Here is a 13132-nt window from a genome sequence, read left to right as displayed (position 1 = left end):
CCTCCTCAATACCAAAGGATTGTCTCAGTGACAAGGCTCTGTTCTTCTAAAAAGATGAAAAAAATCCAAGTGGTACTAATAAATATTTACTTAATGTAAAGAAAAGGGAATTCAACAGTTAAGGATGAAAATTACACGGGAAAAAAAAGGTGTTTGGAAAGGCAAGGCTCTAAGAAGTTCAGTGCTGTTTATGAGAACGACTGCTCAATGGCTCCTTCTGGGACACAGTGAGATGACTTCTTTAAAAGTATGGTCTAGAAATACCCCCAAATCACTGAAATTATAAGTCACCCGAGTATTTCAGCTGCAATACAAAATTAAGAAATATCAGGACACATAATGAAAATGGTGGAATGAAACCAGCATTGCACTGACTTGTCTATGTTAAAAGGGGAAGGGGGGAGCTGAAGTGAAAGGTTTTATTTTTACTTAATTATTCTCAGTGCTCCCTGGAGACTCCTTCCAAAGCGTATTTTGTATTTGGACCTAAATGCAAGCAGGATTCAGCCTTGATCTTATTCCTTATGACAATAGGTTTCTTAAATTAGAAGTCCCACAACTGGAATGTTGACACCAGTGCTGGTTCCTCCAGCACCTCAGAGTCCCTCCTGTGCTATCAATCCATTAACCTGGGAAGCAGCGAGAGCAGGGGACCACAGACTGTTCAAAATCTAAAAATCCATCCACAAAACAATACTTACAGCATCTTTCATCCATTTCTATGTATGTGGAAATGGGAAGTCTCAAAATACATTTAAAAAAAATAGAAATCAACAAACCCACCTAACTTCAAGGTATTCCGAAATTATAACATATTAATTGAGTGAGCATCCACCTGTGATACGATTTAAGAGTCTCCTACTGCAGCATTTCACACGTATTCAATCCACCTTCTGGTTACAGCGTGCAAGTTTATGTATGCTATGTAGAAGGAACAGCAGAGCTGGTTAAAGATTTTCTCTTGCTTCACATACTCTGCAAGCTTCTCATTAACTCATACATGACTTTAATCAGCGCTGAAGCACACACTTCCTTCAGCATGCAGCAGGACTGAGCTGGGGAAAAAAAATCCTCCATAAAATATTATTGTAACCATGAATTAATAAAGAGAAGGGCAACGTTTTCCTAAAGTGGCTGCCGATTCTCATCTCTAAAGGGTTAAACAGACCTTCGCTGATCCAGAAGAGGTAATAAAATAGAACTTTAAGGACAAAAATGGAGCACTTCAAGAGATTATTATGAAGAGCCACATTCAAGAAGACAAAACCTTATTCTTAAAGCACAGATGCTTCTGAAACAAGAGATCGCACGTTTTTAACAGCACACTGCCAAGCGCTTATAATGAATAAGCAAAACGACGGGAATCAGGGTGTTTTTTTTCCTTTTTCCTTGGAGCTCAGAGGGAAGGGGCATTCATGGATGTGGTAGCAGAGCCAGCTCCGCACTTCTGCAGGGCTGTGGACCTGGTGCTGGTCGGTGTGTGGGGGGAGAAAACAGAGTAAAACCTGAGAAAAACCCATCAGAGCTCCTGTCCTCCCCTTCCAGCGTTAATGGGAGGGATACGAGTCCATGGGAGCTGCAGTGGGGGATGGTGCTGGCGGAGGGGGTGGGGAGAACCGAGCGAGGCCTTACAACCATCAGCAGCTCTTGTTCTTGTTCCTTTCAGCCTTAGCAGGAGGATGTGAAGCTCATGGAGCCGGCAGCGGGATGGGGCGGGGGGGGGAAGCAGCGCAGGATCATAGTTTAGCTTTTGTCCTCTCTCCGCAGGGTTAATAGGAGGACACGAGTGTCACCGGGACAAGGGCAGGGCCAGGGGGGGCACGGCGGGGACCGCAGCTCCCCGCAGGGCTCCCGGCAGCGTGTGCTGGGATTTGTGGGGTCCTGTGCGAAGTCACAACACCCGCGGGCGAGGCGTGTGGGGGGGGAACACGGGGCAAACTTCCCTCAACGTGGCGGCTCCGCTTATCCAGCACGGCGAGCCCGGGGTGCCCCGCGGGGTGGGGCGAGCCCCGGCCTTATCTGTGGGGCGCAGGGAGCGCGGCTCCGCGGCCGCGGGCAGGGAGGCAGCGAGGGAGGGAGAGCCCAGGTGCGCTGACAGAGGGAAGGGGGGCACAGGCGGCCCCGCGGCCGCTCTGAGGACGCTCCCTGCCCGCAGCGGGAGCGCGGGGCTGAGGCGCGATCCCGGCCCCAAAACAGGGGAAAGTTTCCCCAAACTTTAGCGCGGGGGTCCCGTCCCCCCTCAGCGAACCCCTCACGGGGCCCCCCCTCAGCGGCTGTTCCCGCCCCCGCCGCAGGGGGAGGGGGGCGCTGTTCCCGGCTCCGCGCCGCGTTTTCCCGCTCACCCCCCGCTCCCCGCGCCTCCTCACTCCTCCGCGCCTCCGGATCCCTCCGCCGCAGCCGGCGCTGGGGCTTTTTCACCTCCCCAACCCCCACCGCTTCATCCCGATTATCCCGCCCGAAGCTGCGGGGAGGATGCGGCGAGAGAAACACTTCTCCCACCCTGTTCCTGTAGCTGGGTCCCGGCTACGTGGACCGCGGGACGGAGCCTTTTGCTGAGTGAGGGAGAAGAGGCTGTTGGGACTACTTGGCGTTCCTGCCACGGCCTCGGCGGAAGGAGCGCGCTTGATCGAGCGGCTGTGCGGTACTGCGGCTCTCCTCAGCGCTTCCTGGAAACTCCCGCTTAGGAGCGAGGGGGGGCGGGAGCGAAAGAGTCCCAGGCCGGGAATGGGAAGGGGGGGCAGGGCACAGCCCCCTCCCCGTGCCCGGACGCCCCCCGAACCCGCTGACACCCCTCAGACCGATACTTACCCCCTCTTCCTGTTCAGATGGAACAGGGAGAAGTAAGGGATAAACTCCCTCGTAACCGCCGTGAGGGGTGGTGGGGGCTGAACTGTTTTCCCCCTCATAATCTGGAGGGTGAAAGGACAGACTCCCCTTTTCCACTCACAACCTGGGGTCTGGAAGAGCAGACTCCCCCTTTTCCCCCTCACAACCTGGGGTCTGGAAGAGCAGACTCCCCCTTTCCCCTCACAACCAGGGGTCTGGAAGAGCAGACTCCCCCTTTCCCCTCACAACCTGGGGTCTGGAAGAGCAGACTCCCCCTTTTCCCCCTCACAACCTGGGGTCTGGAAGAGCAGACTCCCCCTTTCCCCTCACAACCTGGGGTCTGGAAGAGCAGACTCCCCCTTTCCCTTCACAGCCTGGGGTCTGGAAGAGCAGACTCCCCTTTTCCCCCTCACAACCTGGGGTCTGGAAGAGCAGACTGCCCCTTTCCCCTCACAACCTGGGGTCTGGAAGAGCAGACTCCCCCTTTCCCCTCACAACCTGGGGTCTGGAAGAGCAGACTCCCCTTTTCCCCCTCACAACCTGGGGTCTGGAAGAGCAGACTCCCCCTTTCCCCTCACAACCTGGGGTCTGGAAGAGCAGACTCCCCTTTTCCCCTCACAGCCTGGGGTCTGGAAGAGCAGACTCCCCCTTTCCCCTCACAACATGGGGTCTGGAAGAGCAGACTCGCCCCTTTCCCCTCACATCCCGGGGTGTGGAGGAAAGACCCCCATTTTTTTCCTCACAAGCTGGGAGCAGCGCCTCTCTACCCCCAAAACTGAGCGCTGGGGAGCGGGGGAACGCAACGGCGTGGGGGAAAAGAGAGCCCGGCATGGCCAGGGGACAGGGGGAAGTGATCCCCCAAAAAGAGCCCCTTTTCCCCCGAGTTCTTGGGGATGGGGGCGATCTCTGGATCCGGGGGCCTGGGAGCGGGCTGAGGTGGCGCGGGGGAGGGGAGGCCGGGCTGGTAAATGCAAAACGCCGGTACAGAAGCGTTTTAGCACAATCGGGCTGGAAAGCTCCGACTGCAACGGGCTGAGAAAAAAAAAAAAAAAAAAAAAAAAAAAAAAAAAAAAAAAAAAAAAAGGAAAACGTGAAAAGGCTCCTTTGCTGCCCTCTGCCTGCCGAGGCTGCGGGGGAGCCCGGCCGCCTCCGAGGTCCGAGGCTGGCGAAGGGCTGACATTGCCGGAGTGAAAAAACGGAGGAATCCGGGCCAATTCGCGTACCTGTGGTGCTTCCACGGAATCACTTAGGTTGGAAAAGACCTCCGAGATCACCGAGTCCAACTCTTCCTGGCTCTGGATGCACTGAGTTATCCTTTTTCCCACGTGTGGACGTACTCCTGTTCACCTCACTTCTAGACAACTTAAGTAAAGGTAAAACTCCTTCCCGTTAGACTAGGCTGAAAAATATCTCCAAGCCCAAGAGGGTTTTGGGGTCTGCACTTCAATACTTGAATTATTTAATGACACAACAGTTCAAATGCCTAACACATGTAAGCCACAGAAAAGAAAAAAAAAAAAGAAAAAAAGTGGAAAAAACAGGAGGGTAGAGCGAGTGTGCTGATAAATGCCTGTGATACACAAACACGGGCAGTAAATACCGTGTGGTTCATTAGATACGGGCTGGGGTGATCCTGCCCTGCAGTTAAAGGCCTCTCACTTCCTCTGCCTTCTCCAGATCGGTGCCTTGTACCAGCTCTTGTCCAGCTCTGCTGGTTTCCAGTTTGCCACCCTTTAAATGTGGAGCTGTTGATCCTTTCTGGTGTTACAATGCAACTCTTTGATGCCCAAAGCCCCTACCTCTACTGAATCCACAAGTTTCGGGGATGCTGGGACTACACAGGAAAGGCAGGCAACATGTAATGATATTATGTGGAAGAGAAAGGTCCATTAGAACACGGAGATACCCGTAAATCCTGTTAGCAGCCAAGTATTTCCATAGAAATTTCCTGATTTTAGATGCCCAGCACCTGTCCTATCCATTTCCTTAACACCATTCCTAAATCCCTATGTGGCTTCATTTACAAACCTAAACCCCAAATGTAAATTGAGGGGGGAGCATCTCTTTGAACTCCTGTCTCCTTGGGTTTTAGCTCTAAATTCCATAGTTCAGGGTCTACTGGAAAGGGCAACCTCCAGCTCTTGGACCAGGAATCATCTCTTGGCATTAGACTCCTCCAACACTGCTCAGTTAAAGATGAGCTGTGTTAAAATCTTTTAGTTATGTGCTCTTTGTTGAACTTTTATTCCTTTGCTCTTTGTACCCCAGTCAGTGCAGAACAGCTTGTAAATGCATGGATTTATTCTGTCAGCCTCACACTGCTTCCCTTAAATATCAAAATATTAAAACACAAAAGCTCCCCGATTACTCATCAGCAGATCAGTGACTTTACACACAGGCAGCTTTCTCTGGAGTAAATTAAAACAACTCCTTCAAAAAATTTGAGCTGAGATGGATTGTTTCCAGATTCCCAGAAACTGTGAGGGACAATGTGCTCAACACCAGGATCCTCAGAGCGGCTGCAAAAGGTAAAGATACATCTTGGGTCCTGCAATTAAGTCCAAATTAATTATTCTGGATTCATTTTGTTCAGTTAATGATGTTAATTGCCTGCCTGGCATACTGTTTAGAATTTGGAGCCATTTAATGACTGCTACATAAAGATTTTGCAGTTGGGAGTGATTTTTTGATAACAGATCCAATAGAAATCCCTGTCCGGCCTCCCAGTTGTGTTGGCTCCCCAGTGCCAGGTGGAAGGGCAGTGCTGCTTGGTTTGCAGTTGTGCTTTAAGTGATTACTAGATCCAGGGCAGTATTTATACCTGCCTTTTTAACATTCTGGCTGACAACATTTGGTGTTTTTGAAGTTATTCAAGTAACTCAATCCTAAGCAGACATTCTACTGAATCCAGAAGAGTAGAATCCAGTAAAAAGGTGTTAGTTTTATGAAGCTGAGCACATTTTAACCAGGGAAAGCTGTGTTTATGGGCCCAGAGTACTTGGGACTCGCTGCATTTGAAGCAGTGTCACTGAAATATCACTGAAAGGCAGTGCAGGAGACCCTGCTTTTCGGCTTCCCAGCCTTCTGCCAGGTCTCTGGCAGAGCATGAGGGAAGTTTACAGGAGTTTCCTAAATGGGAAGGGAATGGAAAATAATTTAAACAGTATAGTTGTGAATCAGAGGCAGAGGAAACGTAGTCATGTGGAGGGAATCCCTCTGTTAAGGAGAGAATCCCTCCTGTGCCTCTGTGCTCAAGTGGAAGCCCCAGCAACGCTGCTGCCCAGTCACAGCTCCCACACAGTGAGCTGGAGATTCCAGGGAGATTATCCAGCCAAAGCAAACACGCTGGAGGAGTCAGGCAGGTGCTTTTGGAGGAGGAGGGTGTTTCAAACACACTCCTCAGCCCTCCGCATGACCTGTCTGGCATCTGGCAAGGCTGAGTTAGTCCTAAGGCCAAAGGAGTAAAATGCAGGTAAAAGATAGAGGTGTCTCCTCTCCATGGCTGCCACAGAGAGAGAGCACAAGACAGCAATGAAATTTCCAAGGCATTGTGCTCATTTTTCATCAAACGCCCATTAGTAAAATTGTTTTCTTTGCTTTTGACAAATCAGTTCAAGCCCACACACATCCTGCAGGATACATTACACTGGGGGCTTGAGCCTCTTTCATTTCTCAAACAGCTCTGTCACCCTGTTAGTGATCGTCTACCAAAGCACTCCATTGCACATCCCTCATGACACAATAATTCCTAATATTTATACCCTTTTTAATGAATGGAAGATGCATTGATGTAGAAGCCAGATACAGCATAAATATCAACAGAAGTGGCTGAACTTGATTCACATTTTCTGGTGCTGTGCCCTCTTACAAATCTTTTTGCTGTTCTCCTGGCCTCAACAGATTTAGAATGGTATTTCAAAGACCACTGATGACACCATTCAGTAGCTGGCAAGACAAAGAATTCATGGATGGAGTTAATAAGGGAGATAAAAGCAGTCTGTGCCCCAAACCCAACATTTTCACAGTGCACGTGGGCTGGTTGTGTGAGCCAGATGCAGAGAGCTCCAGGGATGCTACGCCGCAATCCTACAACCCTAATTCTTGCGCATTTAAGGCTGTATCTGATTAGGCATTTCTGTATTTTCTGAGTATGTAATTATCTAGCACAGTACGTGCGAGTCATGGAGTAAACCCAGTTGGGAGTGGAGCACTGGGAAGGGGAGAAAAGGTCTGTACGTGGGTGGGTGGGTTTGTCCCTGTCGGTGATTGCAGCAGCCTGGGAATACAGTGTGGAAAAAAGCCTTTCCTGGAAAGAAACTGAGGTGAAATCCCCTCACTGTGCTGCGAGCAGTTATCACTTCCCTGTAGACCACGAATGAGGTGATAACTAGATCCCAGGTCCTTGTAGGATCCTCATTAGGAAGAAATTCCTTACTCAGAAGGTGGTGAGGCCCTGGCACAGAGTGCCCAGAGCAGCTGTGGCTGCCCCTGGATCCCTGGAAGTGTCCAAGGCCAGGCTGGTCGGGGCTTGGAGCAGCCTGGGACAGTGGAAGATGTCCCTGCCATGGCAGGGGGTGGGATGGGATGGGCTTTAAGGTCCCTTCCCACCCAAAGCACTCTGTGGTTCTGGTGGTCTGTGATCCAGAGCACACCCTTGGGTACCGTCCCAAGCAGGTGACAGTTGAAGAAACAGAAGTTTCAGGCTTCTCAGAGTTGAAGAATTAAGGAAATCCAAGTGTCCTTGCTGTAAATGCAAGGTAAATTATTCATATTCTCTCTCTCCCCCCTCTTTCCTCCCTCTAGTTCAGTTTTTCTTTTCATGCTTTAATCGTTTTGACACCAAGCTGTACAAAAGTAATTTAAAATTAACATGACTGACACTCGGTAGATAGCAGGACCCAGTGCAGGGCTCCACCTTCTACTGGGAACTGCGGAGAGGGCCTCTGGATTGGCTGCAGGACCTGAGGCAGCTAATGGGGACTAAGGAAAAACATGGCAAACAATTAATTTGCTAATTTAGTTTTCTGTTTAATTTGAGACCAGAAAATTGTCAGGCACTCATCAGCCCACAAGCAAGGCTGAGTGGACTCAGGGCAGTGCTGAGCTATTGGCAGCAAGGAGGGGATGTGTTTGATTAGCCAGCAAAGCAATTTCTTCTGTGGTACCGATGGCATTTCACAGCGTGTTTGAGCTCTGAGGTTCTATGGTGTGGCTTTTGTGTCACCTCTCCCCAGCTCGGTGCATTTTGCACATCTGACACTGGGAAGGAGGTGATGTGGACGTGTGTGCTGCAGGACAGCTGGGAAAAGTTGTCACCTCAAACACAGAACGTGCCATAGCCTGTCACTAACCCGGTACTGCCACACGGTGCCTCGGTCAGCCGGGATGCTGACAGGGATAACTGTGCACCGTGAGCATAATGGACCTGGATCGGGACTAATGTCCTTTGATGGGGAAAGAAATGCTCTAATTTGATTTCCTCCCTTCAGCTGCCGAGTGTGTAATTTCAGATCTGTGCAGAGCAGGCCCTTTACGCTTGGGTTTGAGCCTTTTTTTGATTGATTAAATTGAATTGTATCTATTTATTTCACGCATCCAATTCAGGATTTCACTAGTGGGTCGTCAGAGCGAGAACGTGCACATTTATCGGGAGTGAGAACTCACCACAGCCCGCAATTTCCTCTGATGCCTTTGCCGGGATTTGGTGCTGTGGGGGCGAGTGGGTGTGCGAGGAGCTGGGAACGTGTGAAATCGAGGAGCTGGTTGCCAGCAGAGGGAGCGTGGGGCAGGGCCAGGTTCAGCGGGGAGTCAGGAGGCTGGAAACGGGACCGGCTCCCCAGGAAACATCGCACAGCTCTCTGATAAAATATCCCGAGACTGTTGGAAGATAGCACGATTTGTTTCCTTAATCCAAATGAACCGAGAGATGGGATCTCGTTTGCAAATCTGGGACCTTCTTGGCCTCCCTAATTCACAGATTCGCTCTTCCCGGCTAAGTGATGCTCCCGGGAAGCCCAAGTCACTAGATGGTACTGTTGCTGTTCAATATTGACGCCTCCGCGGGCCAGCTCCTTGGGAAACTCGCGTTTCTGTCGGGAGGGAGGGACGGCTGTGTAGTTTGTGAGGGAGACGTGAGCGAGGAGCCGAGAAGTAGGTCAGAGCTGCTTCCTGGGATTGGGCTGTGGGAGGGGGAGCGGAGGGGTGGCAGAGATTTTGTCAGGGCTGGTTTGCTTTGGGGTTTGCTGCCCGGAGGGGCACAGGGTCAGGCCCTCACGTAAACTCTGGAAAAGCTGGGTTTTGGTCAGCCTCGCTCGTGGTTAAGCCCCAGCAGAAGGATGAGCCCTTTGTGGCCACAGCCTGGGGAAGTTTTGTCACTCTCTGACCTCAGGGCACACCGAGTCACCTCCTGGCAGGAGGCAACACAGCAAATCATAGAATCCTAGAAAGGCTGATTTGGCTTGGAAGGAACTAAAGCTCATCTTGTTCTACTCCCTGCCATGGGCAGAGACACCTTCCACTGTCCCAGGTTGCTTTAAGCCCTGTCCACCCTGGCCTTGGACAATTCCACGGATCTCCAGCTCTCCCCTAAAAGCCAACCCACAGCGAGAGACTGGTCACACAAATTCCTGGAGCACTCTGAAATCCCCCCAAGCTTTCCAATGACATCATTGCCAGGTCCCATCCCCGTTAGGAGGTCAGCAAGCTCTCCCTGGCCAGGGTAACAAACAGGTTATTGTGCTCTGTGCTGCAAACAAGCCCCGGCCCTCCCGGCTCCAGCCCCAGCGGAGAGCGGAGGAGCTGCTGCCTGCCCGGCCTGCGCTCGGGTTTCTGTTAGAGGAGAAAGTCAGGCCAATTAAATCAGGCAGCATTGAATCTCTAATTGACATAAATGAGACAGACAGACAGCTGGGAAGACTGGGAGGAGGGGAGGGGAAGGGGAGCAGGTGCCCTGGATGAGAAAGAGATGGAAATACACCCTAATAGTACCACAGCTTTCCTTATTCTGTGTGTTTACATTAGCCAGCAACATCATGGAAAGTGTCTGAGCCCCTGCTGGAGAGAAATTAGTAAAATAAACACAAGTTGCAACCATTATGGAGTTGATTAGAATGTTCCTAAAAATCTCCAAACAAACCCAAAGGAAAAAATCACCCTCAAAAAGACGTTTGAATTTGTGTAGTTAAATTAAGAAATCGGGTTTTTCCCATGCAGTTTGAACATGAAGCCTTGCAGCTGAACAATTACAAAATCATTTAAAATCATATTTGTTTAATTTTCCACATCTGAGCAGTGCTTACCCAGGTATTTCCCCCTCTCTTTTGACCAGGGAGTGCACTTTTGTCTTTAACAGACCTTTTAAGCACTAATTTATACAGAAATAAGTTATTTAAATTCATACATTTCAGAAGGATGAGGCACAAAGAGGAGGAACTCGCCCAGGTCCCATCCGGCACTGCAGAAGGAACCAGAATTACCAGCCCTCGCTCTGCCTCGCCCAGGGTGTGCCCTGATGGAAACAAACTGTCCGACATTTTCTCCAAACACACCTCTGCTGCTGCACAGGTGAGAAGCGAAAGTGGGAAAGCATTCCCAAGTGGATGCAGGTAACAAGGAGGGGGGAAATACAGTTTTGTGCTGCTGGTGAATCCTCCAGTAGCACGACAGAACAGCAATTTGGAATAATCTCTTACAAACCAACCCATATCTTAGTTTTAAAATAATCAAGATTTGCACATTGTGGTGTAAGAACCAGAAATGTTTTTCATTTACATTTCCAGAAACTTTTGAGATCTCTTTCCGAATATTTCAACACATTCTCCTTCCCCATTTTCCCAGCTGGGATAATTTTTTGCCAGCACAGGCAATTCTTCTCGGTATCCATGGGAATTGCCTCCATAATTAGACGTGCACCCAGTGCACAGATCAGAGCGCTCCAACCCAGCAGCTGGAACTAGGAGGCAGGTCTGATTAAATCTGCTCTGCCACGAGGAGAAAAGCCAGCTTTAATGAAACATCACAGGACTCCCTACCCTGTCTTTAAACAGGGCAGGAAAAGGGACTCCGGGATTACTTTGAGAGTGACTGCTTGTGGTGTGCTCACAATTCACAGAGCAGAAAGCGAGCACTGAGTGATCCAGGGCCTTGAAACTGGGGATCTGTCTCATTAAAAAGGGGCTGATTGCCAGCAGCTTATTAAAGGGGCTCACAGTCTGCCTTCAGAACGGCGGTGAAGGTTGGAGGGGTCAGCAGGTGCAGATGGAGGTTTTCTCCTTGATAGTTTCTTCTAAAGCCAGTAAGATCAGGGTCTGCTTGTAGAGGAACAGCTTCTCTGGGTTCCCTGCCCTGCCCATCAGTGATTGATTGTGTGGATCCACCAAAAGACACAGAGCCACCTAAAGCTCTTTTTTTATTGAATCCCACAAGGATTTGGGTGGGAAGGACCTTAAAGCCCACTCAGTCCCACCTCCTGCCATGGGCAGGGACACCTGCCACCATCCCAGGCTGATCCAAACCCTGTCCAACCTGGCCATGGACACCTCCAGGGATGGGGCAGCCACATCTGCTCTGGACAATTTTCATGGAAAGTAAATGATTTCTATTCCTGCACACCCAGTTCTGCAGGTACAATGTGCTCTTCAGGAGAGGGAGCTGGTGAAAGAGGCAGATGGTCGGATAGAAATTATTAATCCCATACACAAGTTCTTTATCTTTAGTTGCTGCCTCCATTTGGTGTCACAAACCCCACGACTCCTGGGGGCTTCCCCTTTTAAGAAACAGAGCTGGGAGTTGGGGTGGAGCAGACGTTAAAATTCCAAGTGGTTTGGTGGGTGGGAAAAAAGCGACTTTTAACAAATACGCCAGGGCTGGGGGATCAAACAGGGCTCTGGTCTAGACAGAACCGCACTCCCCGCCTGCCTCAGAAGTTCATAGCACACCAGCTGACAGAATTTAGCATCTCGTTTCCCTAACATGATTAAAATGCAGCTCCGTGTCCTGGGGTACTGACAGCCCCTCAGATCTCTCTGCATTCCAAGCCACGTTTCCATTTCCACTGCTGGAGTCGCTCCCTTTGGAAACGCGGCCCTGCGGACGAGCGGCGCTCGCGGATCCCAGCAATGCAGCTTGCTTTAGCTGGGGTTTGAACTCAGCCCTTCCTGCAATTCTATGATTTGAATATCATTTTTACAGCCCTTGCAAGTAGCAGATGAATGAGAGATTCCTGGCTTTGAGTCAAAAGCTGCGGTAATTAAATGTTTATAAAACACTTTAAGCATGCGAAGTGCTGTTGTAGACAAGGAACCAACAGATCTGGCAGATTGGAGCCGGATTTTAAGGCATACCAGCAAACAGAGCCCATTTCCCCGACTACATCTCTCTTTTAGAGCTGCTAGCAGAGGGTTATGGAGGCCATCACCAGGTTCCTTTTATTATAACCAGAGTAAGTGAAATCAGAATCACTTTCTTTCATATGAATATGTGTAATTCAGAAGTTTTCCCCTCTGTAAGAACTCGCCAAGCAAAGGGTCAGCTTGCTGTTCAGCTCAGGAAGGAACTACCCCGTGGGAAACAGAATTGCTGCTACTTCTGATCTCTCACATAAAACTGGAGAGCTTCCACCTGTTACAGGTTTCTAACACCATCTGCTGTTTAAAAGGAAGATGGCATTGGAGCTCAGCAGCACTGAGAGCTTGTTTGATGAACCAGGCGCGACACCAGCAAATCTGGAATGTTTCTGTAATTGCCACAATTCTTTTTTTTTTTTTTTTCTTATTTCAAGCCCTGAACATATTTTGACTTGATCTTCATTATGAAGTGAATTATTTCTTTGCTAGAGGAAGAAGAATCCCAGTGAGCAGCAGCCGAATGTCAGGTCCACAACACTTCAGTTTTCATTCCCAGCCATGAGGCTGTCGTTTCAGCACCAACACAAATTTCAAGCAGTGTCACTCTCTCCAAAGCTTGGCCCAAAGAACTGACTTAAAAATGTTTTCATAAGAGAGAACCATGGTCGCCCTGGGGTATGAGGAGCTCAAAGCAAATAATTCTTCCCATTAAAAATAAAAATATTGACCTTTTTCTGGCTCACACTGATGCCTGTGGGACAGAATAAACACTCTAACCAAGGATTCTTCTGCTGCTTCCTAATTGAAAGAGATACAAACTTTTGTCCCAGGAAAAACAACAGAACCCAGGAGCTCATTACACGTTTAAATTGAAGGGCTCACAACTACTGCTCTTAGTTTTGTTTGCAGATATTTATAATAACAATTTTTTCTACAACAAAAGGACTTTTCTCCAAAGGGGT

This window comes from Melospiza georgiana, chromosome 24, assembly GCF_028018845.1.
Source record: "Melospiza georgiana isolate bMelGeo1 chromosome 24, bMelGeo1.pri, whole genome shotgun sequence".
Classification (NCBI taxonomy): domain Eukaryota; kingdom Metazoa; phylum Chordata; class Aves; order Passeriformes; family Passerellidae; genus Melospiza; species Melospiza georgiana.
The sequence above is the reverse complement of the archived record's forward strand: the minus strand, read 5'-3'. Positions refer to the sequence as shown.